The sequence below is a fragment of the Lepisosteus platostomus genome, chromosome 23 (genome assembly GCF_059453375.1).
Source record: "Lepisosteus platostomus isolate fLepPlt1 chromosome 23, fLepPlt1.hap1, whole genome shotgun sequence".
Classification (NCBI taxonomy): domain Eukaryota; kingdom Metazoa; phylum Chordata; class Actinopteri; order Semionotiformes; family Lepisosteidae; genus Lepisosteus; species Lepisosteus platostomus.
The window spans coordinates 18,305,572-18,318,046 of NC_142633.1; the positions used below are offsets into that span (position 1 = coordinate 18,305,572).

At 40.2% G+C, this 12,475-nt stretch overlaps 1 protein-coding gene and 1 long non-coding RNA gene across 4 annotated transcripts in view; one reads left to right on the forward strand and one right to left on the reverse strand.

The window, feature by feature from the left end:
* The window catches only part of LOC148642291 (uncharacterized), a 151,748-nt gene extending 140,233 nt beyond the window's left edge, over nucleotides 1–11,515 (forward strand). The window contains exons 4-6 of one of the 3 annotated variants that reach the window (XR_015929615.1): nucleotides 5,834–5,885; nucleotides 7,521–7,689; nucleotides 7,793–11,515. The gene's annotated coding sequence lies outside the window, so the exon portion shown is untranslated. Of the gene's footprint in view, nucleotides 1–1,642; nucleotides 4,318–5,833; nucleotides 5,886–7,520; nucleotides 7,690–7,792 lie in introns of those variants that run through there. The other 2 variants (XR_015929617.1, XR_015929616.1) reach the window with 2 other exon arrangements.
* LOC148642303 (uncharacterized) lies at nucleotides 2,472–5,524 on the reverse strand. Its single transcript, XR_015929619.1, has 4 exons — nucleotides 5,411–5,524; nucleotides 5,073–5,203; nucleotides 4,411–4,471; nucleotides 2,472–2,588 (listed from the first exon to the last, which is right to left on the reverse strand). It is a non-coding gene; the product is annotated as an uncharacterized LOC148642303 (long non-coding RNA).
* Nucleotides 11,516–12,475: the final 960 nt, after the last annotated feature.

Here is a 12,475-nt window from a genome sequence, read left to right on the forward strand (position 1 = left end):
ATTCTAATAAAGTTACAAACGATATTTTTGTATCGTTTTCGATGGGGCTGAGATTGAACATGCCATCTATTTCTTCAAAGCAAATATAAATATTGGTCTATTTTTTAATATAATTTGCAACTTAGTCCAGAAAGGTTTTACCATGGGACATAACCAAAATAAATATAGAAAAGTTACTAATGTCACAATAAAACACATTTATCACTTATCTCAATTTTAAATCGCTGGACAACAAGGGTCTCATCTGGGTAAGTATGATTAATTATTTTGTATGAAACCTCCTTAACCTTATTAGTTATACAATATTTATTCGGGAGCATCCACATTTGCTTTTCCAATCAACCCATTTTACAAATGAGGAATTCCAATATACTGTAACAGCGAGGATATTGTCATCTTGCAACAGAGATCTTAATTTATTACATCCACAAATATTCATAGAATTGTTTAGTCTCCAAGTAACGCTCCTAGATTTTTTTCAAGACTAACTATGAGCTGGACTTTAGTTTGTAAAAATACTCTTCACCTAATTGTTAGAATTGAGGAGAAGCTTACGGGGATCTTTAAAACTTATAAACATGTAGCCCGTTAACTATGTTGAATTACAAAGTGTCTATTTCTGCTCATCATAAGCGTCTGCAATTTAATTTTCAGCAGAGTGTATTTGATGAAAAATGTAATCAAACAAAAACTGATTTGCAGCTCACAGTGCAGCTCTTAAAACACTCTTCACACTTTAAAAGCGTCAGAATCGAGGAGAAGCTCACAGGTGTACTTAAAACTTATACACATGTAGCCTGTCAACTATATTGAATTAACAGGATCTCTGGAACATCAGCATGTCATGCGATTGAGTTTATCTGGGAGAAGGATCTGGCTGAACAGCGGAATAGGGTCTGGAAAGATGTACTGTACACAGTGTCTATTTCTGTACATCATCAACTTAAGCAATTTAATTTTCTGCACAGAGTGCATTTGATGTGCGGAAAACAGTCTAATGCAGCCATCTGTAACAGACTTGTGCTTGTGTTGGAAAGAGGGGAGCTGTCTGTTTTTCATGTAGGATTTGGAAATGCTCCCGGTTAGTGCAATATCGGTTTATGGTATTAAAAACTTTCAAGTTTAAATGCAGTGGTCACCTCTTAGGATCCCAAGAGCTTTTGATCTCTTTAACTAGTTTCCAGGAAATTCAAGAAAAGATAATTACCTGAATTTGTGCAAAAAGTGGAAAAATATAAGGAAGAAGGAATATGGGATAAATTAAACTTTAACATCCACTTAGTGATTCATTGTCTCGTGTGGCTGGTATAAGAGACGCACTGAAATTGATTGCAAAAAGGATTTGTAAGTTGGTGATGAAACAGTACCAATTATTTTTCAAGTACATACATTTCTGAATTATGTGTAGTAAGATGCTACATATGTTCTATCAGTCGGTGGTAGCGAGTGCCATTTTCTACGCAGTGGTGTGCTGGGGCTCTGGGATTAGAGCAGTGGATTCTAAAAGGCTGAACAAGCTCATCAGAAGAGCAAGCTCTGTCATTGGGTCTGACCTGGACCCCTTGGAGGTAGTGGCTGAGAGGAGAACGATGTCCAAAATGGAGGCCATCATGGACAACTTCTCCCATCCCCTCTATGACAGGCTTGCAGAAATGAAGAGCACGTTCAGCAATAGACTGATTCATCCACGGTGCAACAGGGAGCGCTACAGGAGGTCGTTCTTGCCTTCTGCCATAAGACTGTACAACACATCCACCTTGCGTCTGGCCAGAGGCAACATTGACAGTGATCTGTTCTCTTTCTTTTTCCCCGTTTACAACCGTTTTTTGTGCAATATATGCCAGGGACCTGTGCATTACATCTATATTTATATTCATATGTGTGATACGATTTTTCTGTGTCCGGACTGTGAGTAACTCTTGTATTGTATGTATTGTACTATTATTATGTAATTCGTTACACTGTGTCTGTGTTAAGCTGCTGTTGCACTGCAATTTCCCTCACGGGATCAATAAAGTATCTATCTATCAAAAGCCATCTGAGGTTCTTCTGAGGAACACGATTGTGCTGTTCCATTACTGTCCACAGTGTCATATTTATTTTTTTATTGTTCTTCTACACACTTCAGGACTAATTCTGGTTGTACATAGTGCATGATTTAAAGTCCAGAACTTTGTTCATTGGTTGTGCTCTTTTGCATGTGAAACCTGCCTACTTGTGTCCATCTTTAATGAAACAAGAAGGCACAGCCAGGTCTTGACTGAGTTTTTATTGTGCTGATTTGTAGCCTCAGTCCTGCAGAACTAAGTAGAACAGTACAGGGGGAGAGCTGCTCCTTTCGGAATAACCTTCCCAGGATTTTACAGTGGCACAAGTAGGCAAACTTGTTTGAACAGGAAAAATTGTCTTTTTGGGTGGTGCAGGCAGGCCATGATGGTGATTATCCAAGTTACTCTTGGAAATACTATGATGCCTTTTTTCAGACCCTTTGAATGCCTGTTTGTGCCAAAATGCTTTCCCACTGGTGTGTAGTCCTGATGGTCCCAGGAGGTCAGTGAGCATAGTACCTTCTGTTCCAGAGATGATACCTTCAAGTTTAAAGACAAAACTGCAGTTAAAACTCTTATCTAACTTTCACACTCTTGATAATTCAATTGGACTTGTAAACATATTGTTCTTGTAACCTTGTATAACACACCTTAAGACTGAGTACCACCTACAGTGGTAGCATGTTTATTGGTTTTAAACATGTCTAGGGGATCAAGGCTGAGGAGAAGGAAGAGTTGAGGGGTGGATAAACACCAGATAAACTGGGAGTGTTTGTTACAGATTTCACAGGAATTTTACTGCATTATCTCCAAACAACAAGGCAAAAATGTCCTACAATATTCTGTCATCTTACTAGTTATAGATCCTTCAGCATGAGCTAATGCCTTCTGGTTTTACCATGGTATAGCAGGATGTGTGAATGAAGCATCCAGCTGTATTTTCATGGCTTTGCTCTAAAACCACAGCTACTGCCCAGGGTTCTCAGTAAAGTCTCAACCCAGTCACTTTGAGCAGAAGTGAAGCCTCTGGAACCTCAAATTTTGGACAATCACTTCAATTTTTTTAAATCAGTTTCTGCATAGTCCAAGTCTAGCAATTATAATTTGGACCTTATTAACAACAGTAATTTCTTTAGCCAGTCCTAGTGCTCATTAAGAGATTTGTCTTATGGTTGAGTAGGCAGTGAGGATCATGATAGCTCACTCAATACTCTTCTTCCACTGTTCATTCTGGTTTACTTGTGAGTCTGTTGGTTGAGACCTGCTAATTTTATTGGATGGTTTACATTGACGTAAGAATGAAATGTGCCTGCACTAGAGGAGCCCTGGGGTCCTAGAGGATGAAGGCTGCCTCCCAACGTAGATTGGAAACTCAGGCAAGAGAACCAGCAGAAAATAGGCCAGAGCTCCAGGGCGAAGGCCAGGAACCACAGTGCAGACTGGAGTGCAGGTTTGGAACTGGGAGCTGTAGTGCAGAGTGAAGGCCTGGAGAAAGAGCAAACTGGAACAGGAGATGCAGTGTAGAGTGATATTGCCAAGTTAAAATTGAACCCAGGCTTGAATACGTGAGGAACTCTGTTGTACCTTAATTTTTACAGTCATCCACTTTTGTATATTTTGTTTGCTTTTTACATAAGCTATCGCACATAATATTTTTAATTAAGCTTTAATGCAAACACACTCTTTAATTGTATGTTTAAAATTCACAATATGTATAAATACATTACTTCTCTCTGAAAAAAGGTAACCTACTTACATCTAGCATTTTCAAATTTCATGGTGCAAAACCTACCGCTATCAGAAAACAACTTAAACTTGATAGGTTAGTCTAGTCATGAACATTCTGAGCAAAACCATTTCTCCTGTATTTTAAGGAAGGTTGTGTGGGACTGGGCAAAAGAGAACAGTGGAAGAAGGTACATTTTAATATGTAAGTGGAGTTGAGTATTTTTTCCCCCAACTGCTTTCTCATACTTTTTTGTACTCTGAAGACAAACATTTGAGGTAAAGCAGTTGCCACATTGTCAACGATTGGTTGAGCTCTGTGGGCTTTGCCCTAGCTTTTGAAATCACTTCCACAAAAAAAATCACTTTTCTTCCACCCAATAGGTACAGGAGATCTAAATTAAACTGCAGTAATTAAACTGGGTCTCAATTCCTCCTTACTGATGTCAGCCTTCATTGAGGTGCACATGTGAAGCTGCTACAGATCCAGAAGACGATATTGATCTTGGCCACCTTGTGGATTTTGTAAAGAGTAGTGAGATTCTGCTAAGGTCAGACTGGAAAGGCAACGGAAAAGCTTCATTTCTAAAACAGTTAACTATATAAACAAAACAAACATTTAACCAATGATAGTTACCATTTTAAAGGACTGATGGCTTGTTTCAGCATAGGCAGGCAGTTAAACTCCAGATTATATCCTGGAAAGACATGGGTGTGAACTTGTACTTGTGACATTTTATATCTCATCTGGCAATGCCACCACATGCTGGTTGTAGTTGCAGGTAGTAGGTATGTATTACTAGTACCACAGCAGCTAAAAAATCATGTTTTAAACTAGTAAGTGCTTGAGGAGGAAGCTGTCCACATTTGTTGGTTGTATAGGAACAAGAAAGTTAATTGCAAAGTGAACAATAGATTGGTTTCCACTGCTGAGCCTTAAAACTGGAAGATAATTTTAATATTGCCTATAGAGCACTATTCCAGTAGGAATGTGTCCAGCGTTCACCTCCACTTCCCCCCCAGTTTAATTGCAGTACTGTGCCCATGGATTAACACTTGCAGTGTTACATGTTGCACCCAAGTAACATGGTAAGATTTATAACTAGAATAGTACACTTGCCTATGGAAAAAAAGACAATAGTAACAGATTAAAAAACTACACCATTGATGAATCAATCACTTAAAATGCCATTATAGTTCAAAACTTGGCACAAACTAGTATGTGTTGTAAACCGTATGACACAGTTATAACCTGTGCAGTTCAATCTGTGATTCAGGGAAACTAGTACATTTACTCACCTTTTCCATGCTCTACACGAGATGCAAGTGTTACTAAAGAACAGTTTGCACCAGGAAGAAAGCTCTGCATCACGTTTTGCAAAAATGACAGGTAGAAGCACTGAAGATGAACCACCTCCCAGGGTTTGATGCTGTACATGAGGTAAGGAAAATGGATACTATTGATAGGCCATTTGAAGTTTAGTATTCAAAGCCATAGTCCATCCTTCTCAAGGGTAGAGGTACACCTATATCTGTATTTTATGGTTGTTTACACAATCTAATTAAGGAAAATAACATCAGTTATTTTGGTTATATAGCTTTTGAGCTGTAAGTAGTTAATCACATAAGCATATTACCCAGCCCTTTATTGAGAGAATCCAGGGCGTCTGCCTCCGTGACATGGCTAAGCACTGTTTGAGACTCCCACAATGGCAGGAGTACAGCACCTCCTGTTCTCCAGAGCACGCTTCACAGGGGTCCTCCTTCCCAAATCCAGGTTCATTGCAGCTGGGAAATGAAGGACAAGGGTTTTAAACAGCTCTGGTTAACACTGCTCATGAGGTGCCAATTCTTTAAAAACATGGGAAACCTGAAGAGTAAGTTTGTCGGGTCAAGATTGGGTATCTATGCTCTAGAGCAGCAGTTCCAAGTCTTGGTGACCTGCACACCAGTCAGTTTACTACAACTACAAGTTACTACAAGTGAACTAATCCAAGAGCCCCCACTCACAGTCAACTACAGTAATACAGCTGAAATGTGTTTTTTTCTTCTCTTTTCAGCATGGAATATGCCTATTACTTGTTCCTTTGCAGACTGCGCATGCTGATGCAGGTACCCACCTACAATATCAATTAGTCCACCATAAATGGCTTCATGCAGCTTAGCTGCTTTCTACCAGGTAATCAAGAAAAGTAAACTAGTTATATTTTACCTATGAAATATAATTATACTATTATACGAATGCAAACTAAATGGTCATAATCAAGGGTTTGATGAAACACCCTTGTAAAAACTCATTTAAATCAATATTTAGCAACAATACAAACAGTTGCTGCTCCAGTCCAGGAGTGGTCGTCCCCTTTAACCCCAGAGAGTGAAAAGCCAACTGGTTTAGCCCTGTAAACTTAAAGCAAATCTCAAGAACATATTCTACCCCCCAGAGCAGCCTGTACTTACCCCTGTTCTGAACCACTGAATGGAAACAGGAGCAAAGGGAGTCCTCTGTTTTATACCCTGAGCCAGGCTGGCACCTCCCCCATGGAATGTAGCAAAAACAGAGAATGGTAAAGCATCCACAGGTGACAGTCGTAGTGGCTGTGAAACAGGTTTAACCCACAGTTAAAAGGGGTGTTCCTTAATGTCTTTTTATAGGACCATACATGTGAATAAGGATTTAATTGCACTTGTGTATATAAGAAATAAACTGTCTTGAATAAAAAACAGCCTTGTAAACACACACATATGTAGGAGAGATGAGTTTCTAGGCATCTGCAGATATAAATGTGACATTTAAGAGCCCAACCATTACTTATTGTACTTCCACCATGTTCATTTGTCATATAAATTAACTGTTTTTATTTTTTCAGGAGTGTAGGAGTGTCATTTTTTGTGATTTTGTATTTTTTTTCTTGTGATTAATGATTGTTTTGACCGAATAAAAGTTAATGACAAGGTTGCAGTTATGTTTGGTTACACAATAAACTGTGTTGTGTTTATATATGTGACATACAGTATGGATATATATATATACACTTTGAACATTTTGAATTATGTTAAGGACACTTTAAGGATCTTGAATAATTTGCAGTTTGGCTTCAAGTCACCTTTTACTATTTATGAATGGAATTGCAGGGCTAAAAAAGGTGGTTTAATCACTAAGAAACTGCAACTAATTGAATAACAGGAGCAGGGTGCTATTTAACGAGTGTTCTTGGTAGTAATTTGGAAATTAATTTGGCTTTGGGATGAAGAGATCAATAGGTTAGCTGGCTAATGCTTGTTTGGTCGTTGGAAGCAGGTGTGTATTGTATTAGAAGCGGTGGGGGTTTGGTAGTGGCCCTTTGAGGAGCCGTTGGGATTGGCCCCTGGTGAATTAGCTACAGCCGTGAGGTCATCATGAGGCTTATAACAAGGCAGTCCAGGAGGGTTGGTGTCTGGGCTCTCTTTGTCTCTTACTATAGTAGGTAAAAGAGAAGCTTTATGTTATTAGAGTGGTGGTTATTAGTTTTTAGTGTTATTACTGTATAAGGTAAGTGATTTTGCTATGCTTTTTTTAATCAAGAGTTGTAGAATTGTAATGCTTTTCATAGATGTGTTTTTAAGAACTTCATGAAATGTAAATGCTTGAGAGTATGGGGGGGAAGTCCCTATCTGCTTTTGGTTTAGACATACTCTTAGTTTTCCCAACATTTGTCTGATTTTAGTGTATGAAACTCTTGTTGGTAAATACTATAATCTCTTCTCTAGAGCTCATACCAGCAATAAGAAAGAGGCTTTATATCCTGACTTGGCACTTTCACTGAAACATCAGTGAAGACCCTACTCTGTTCAACATGCTTGTGTTCCAGTCTCTGCTGGACTGTAGAAAACTGTGCTGCTGCTGCTTGTGGTCTTGAGGCTTCCCTCAGTGAACATGGTGAGCTTTTAAGGCTGGGAGAAGTTTGCATGGCACTTGCTCTGGTCCTCTTAATGTGGGAGTGGAGTGGTCATCACTGTTTTGCTACCCTTGTCTCTTTCAGGTGCCATTCTAAAAGGCAGATGGCGACAATGAGCACATTCACTTGAGAGAGGATGCTGGTGGAGTTTCCAGCTGAGATTTTGTTGGAACAGTGTATGTAAACCTTAGGCTTCTTGCACAGAATGGCTTTTTATAAGGCTGGTCAGCAGTGGTTCTGATTGTTTCTGTGAATTAAACTACACTGCAATGCTCAGAGCTTCTCATTCCCTGGCTATCTGAATGCACAGTGTGGAGTGAGGGCTTGGAGAATTGTTCAGAGGAAGCTCACTGGCTGGCTAAAAGGATACTGACTGTGTGACCTGTTGATGCCCACCTGTAAGTATTGAAGTCTTGTGGTTTTAACAGTGGAAGGTGAAGATGTGCTGCAAGCAGTCCTTGAATATTATGGATGCCCATAAATCTTAAGCAGTTGCAAAGGTAGTGTCTAGAAGGAGGTGAGTTTTACTCTTTTATCCTGTTTATGTAGAGTAGGTTAAAGATTAATTTTCTGTGTACATGTGGCTTTTTAAAACCAGTATGTGAGTATTAATGAAGTGATTCCTTTTTCCCTTAAGAATTGGCCTACTGTTAGTTTTGGAAGCCTTCTGTTGATTTTCTATCATGTTTAATTTGAGGTGTAGGTTTTTTTTTCCCCTCAACTTCTGTGCGCTGCACTATATACTGATTATGTATAGTATGGAACCGAGAGTAAAAATTCTTACAGTTTCCAAGTGCAGAGGATCATATCTAAATCTCCACTTCAGGTTCTGCTGTCGGAAGGGTTGACCAGGCCTTTGCTCCCAAAGGGATGACCTTTATTTGCCTTGAATGTGCAGATGTGGCAAACTATAGACTGGGTGCTTTCTCTTCTGTCAAGATCTGCTGGAGGAGTTAAGTGTTTCTAAACTCCCAACAGGAGTGTTGGGGTACCCAGTCAGAGCTGCTCATTGAGTTTTCTGCCACCCAGGAGTACAGACTAGGGGAGATTGTGTTGGGGCAGCTCTGGGCTTGACATTACTTGAGCCTCTTTCAAAGGTAGGAGTGGCTTTCTGTTCAGACTGCCACTCTGCACACCAGCCTTGACATGGCTATTTCTAGGAGCACTTGAGCCACCTTGCTGGTTGAGCCATAGCTGACTGTTGCCTACAGGCAGGAGGGGACCCTGATTTTTAAAGCCTTTGTTTAGTTGTAGCTGCTGGGCTTCATTGGTTTTCTAGCTTAAAGGATAAAGTGGTAAATCAATACTGAATGATTTCCATAAATTATTTTGCTTATGGTACCACAGGAAAATAGAGACTTGGCAGTATGTAAGATTTATTTCATGGGTGCACACGTGTAACTAAATCTTACATTGACTGAAATTTTGAACTGAATTAAAGTTAAAAATGCAAAAACCTATGCTCCATTTAGTGTAAGGTGGACTTCATGATTTAGCCCAGTGAGGCTCTGTTTCCAATTTCCTACACTAAAAGCAATGTTGCGAGGTTAAGTACAGAAAGCGGAGGGAGTGGAAGTGGTATGTATTCTCTTGTGAGAAGGGAGAGAGCAGTATGGAAACCTAGGAAGTAGTAAGCCAGTTTAAACAGGAGCACATTTTTCCCTTGGCTCCTGCGTATTGACCTGTGACCATACAGGATACTATGGTAGTAAACTATTCCTATTTTTACACCTTTTAGAACATTTGATTCCCTTGATTAGGGAATGTGAAGCTTAGCTTTACCAATGGCTTGTTCTGTATATGTACAAGCTGTAATCTCCCTAATGGTAGAGAGCATGCTGTGGCTGGAAGCCTGAAATCAATTTGAAGTGATAAAGCTCAAACCTTTCCCCTCTTATGGAGCTCCAATCAAGGCTGCTGCTGTTGGTACTGAAGATGGTTAGTGTGTTTGGTCTTGTACTGCTGTGGGACTTTTTTTTTTTTTTTTTTTTTGGAGGGAGCGGGGCATTTTTATACAAAACTTACCGCACCTCTTGGGGTGTGTTGATGCTTGCTTTTTTTTTTAAAAAAAAAAAGCATTGTCCACCACTATTTGATGGGGTATACAACTTTGCCAAATTTCTTTGTACTGTAAGCTTGGTACTGGTTTTCTGTAGATGTGCTGGTACTTTTTATTTAGGTGTACATTGTGCTTATATACCCTATGCCCACATTGGGGGGGGGGGGGAGGGAGTCAATGGAATTGAGTATTTTTTTTTCCCATTGCTTTAGGAATGTTAAACTTCTGTAAACTGACTTGAAGATCTGAGTATTTGTGGGGAGGGGGAAGCTAAGGTGAAGAATTCTAGTCTCTTGCCTCAGAAGCTTGCAAGCTAATGTCAAGGAAGAGAAGCAAGGGTATCTATTTTCTGGGTGAGCAGGGTAAGGATTTGTTGTTTTTTCCTTTTTCAACCAGTAAGGAGCCAGCAGTGAAGGTTAGGATCAGTGATCCATCAGGACTGGGGTGGAGTTGAATCCATCTGTATGTTTTGAGATGGATGCACTGAATTTGAAACTGGACTTTTTGGATTCATTGTTTTTGTTTGGTTCTGCATGTTAATTCCAGTGAGCCGCTGACAACCATTAATGGATATTGCAAAAGGATCCAATTTCCCTGGATGTCTGCTGTGTTAAAGGAAGAATGTTGAGGAAGCAGAAGGCCGTGCCTATTTCAGCTATTGTCTGAATCTCTGACCTTGGCTGCTCTGTGATGGGCAGTTTGCAGGAAACGCTGGTCAGTAATCCAATCAGCCCAGCCCAGCATCTTCAATGCTGATCCAATTATTGCTCTTAACTCAAGTGCACTCTTGTGGCCAAGGTAAAGGGGAGTTTGAAGGTAAGTAGAAGGGAGGTGCAGGTCAAGATCTCTGTGAGGTTGGTCAACACTGGTGCTGATTGTTTAATTGGTTTTAATACAATGATTGGTGTTCCCCAATCCCTGGCAAGATGTTTCTACAGTGTGAAGAAACAAGGTTGGTGAATCCTGTTCAGAGGGAGCTCACTGGCTGACTAAAAGGATACCAGCTTTGTGACTTGTTGTCCATTTGTGAGTATGGAAGTCCTGTGCTTTGAACAGTGGGGAAAGTGAAGAGGTGTTGCAAGCTGTCCTTAGGCTTCCTGGATGCCCATGGATGTTGGAGCAGGTGGAAGGGTAGTGTCCACTGTCCCTGGAGCTGATGTGGGTTTCACTCCCCAACCCCCCCCCCCCCCCTTCAATTTTTCCTTAACCTACTCCAGATCTGTGACCCCTTAATTTTGTATATGCGTTATCCTTTCTTCTGAAGGATGAAAAGTCCCTTTTGGCATAGTCCAAGTTAAGCTCTTGGATATCTTTGTCTGCAAATGTCATGGTTTTTAATGTGTTAAACCTTTTTGGCTTTCTTCCTGGGTTTGTTCCCTGCTTGGTTGGAGCTCTCCCACACTGTCATGCACTTGACTGGCTGTCATTCTGACTCAAAGACTGAATTACTGCATTGTATGCGATTTATTTCATGGGTGCACACATGTAAGTAAATTGCTTTTGATACACTGCAGTACAACAGTGACCCTGCTTACCAGCAGCCTCCTCCACTGCAGACATCTCTTGATGGGTGTAAGCACAGGAACTGCTCTCTTTATAGGAGAGGAACTGCACTGGATCCTTTCCCTGTGGAAAGAGACCTGGACTGGGGTTTTTCTCTGCTCTCTACACTGTTTCCTTGTTGGGTTTGTCCTGGTTTGGTGCTACATTGAATATTTTGGAAGCTCATTACAAACCTGGATCTGGGGTCGAGCTTCCTTATTGTTTCTAACAAGTGCAGAGAATGGTCTGAATCTTTTCTCCATTTCAGGCTCTCTGCTGTCAGAAGGGTTGACCAGGGCTTGGGTCCAGAAGGAAGACCTTTCATCACCAGGCATGTAGCACAGGTGGAGCTGGTACCTGGCATCTTTCTGTGAAGATCTGCTGGAGGTGTGGGGTACTTGTTTCAAGACTGGAAGTCATATTTGGGGGTGAAGACAGTCAGGTGAGAGGATGAGATGAGTTTCCATCCAGGAGGAGAGACTTCATACATAAGGGTTTATTTGGTTACTTTCAAGTACATTGGTGCATACTATGTTCAATTGAGTACTGTGGGTACATTTTGATTAATCTGTTACATTGTATATTTGAGTCTGATACATTTGGGTTCATTCTGGTGCATATGGTAATTGGATACATATTTGTTAAAATGAGTGTTCTAGCTTGGCTTCAAGTTGTATTACACTGCTGTGGGAGATGAATTTTCCCTTTTTCTTTTCACAAACAACAAGTAATTCTTGGCATGTCCATGGGAGTTGGAACATTCTGTGCGGTACATCAAGAAACTCAACATTTTTTCTCTTGGCTACTTTTACTTTTGAGAGTGTGACAACATGCAGTAGTCTGTTGTACTTATCTGTGATGGAGTCTGTTAGCAGAACCTGTATGTTGCTCTGTACCCATATAGTGGTAGGAGATGGGAGCTCTCAAGGTGAATGGATACCTCAGGCTTGAATCTCTTGGTTATATATGCATTTTATCATTTTAAAACTGTTTTGGATCAAGTGTACTGTGCTCCCTCCAAATAAGGACGTTTTCAGACATAAGACCTCTATCTTAAAGTCTCTTGCTCACCAGTTTCCATGCAAATTCTTGTGACCAGAAAGTGCTTTTGTATTTAAGTTGTATATGCAAATGAATCATTGTCTGTACTGGTTAATATTTCTGTT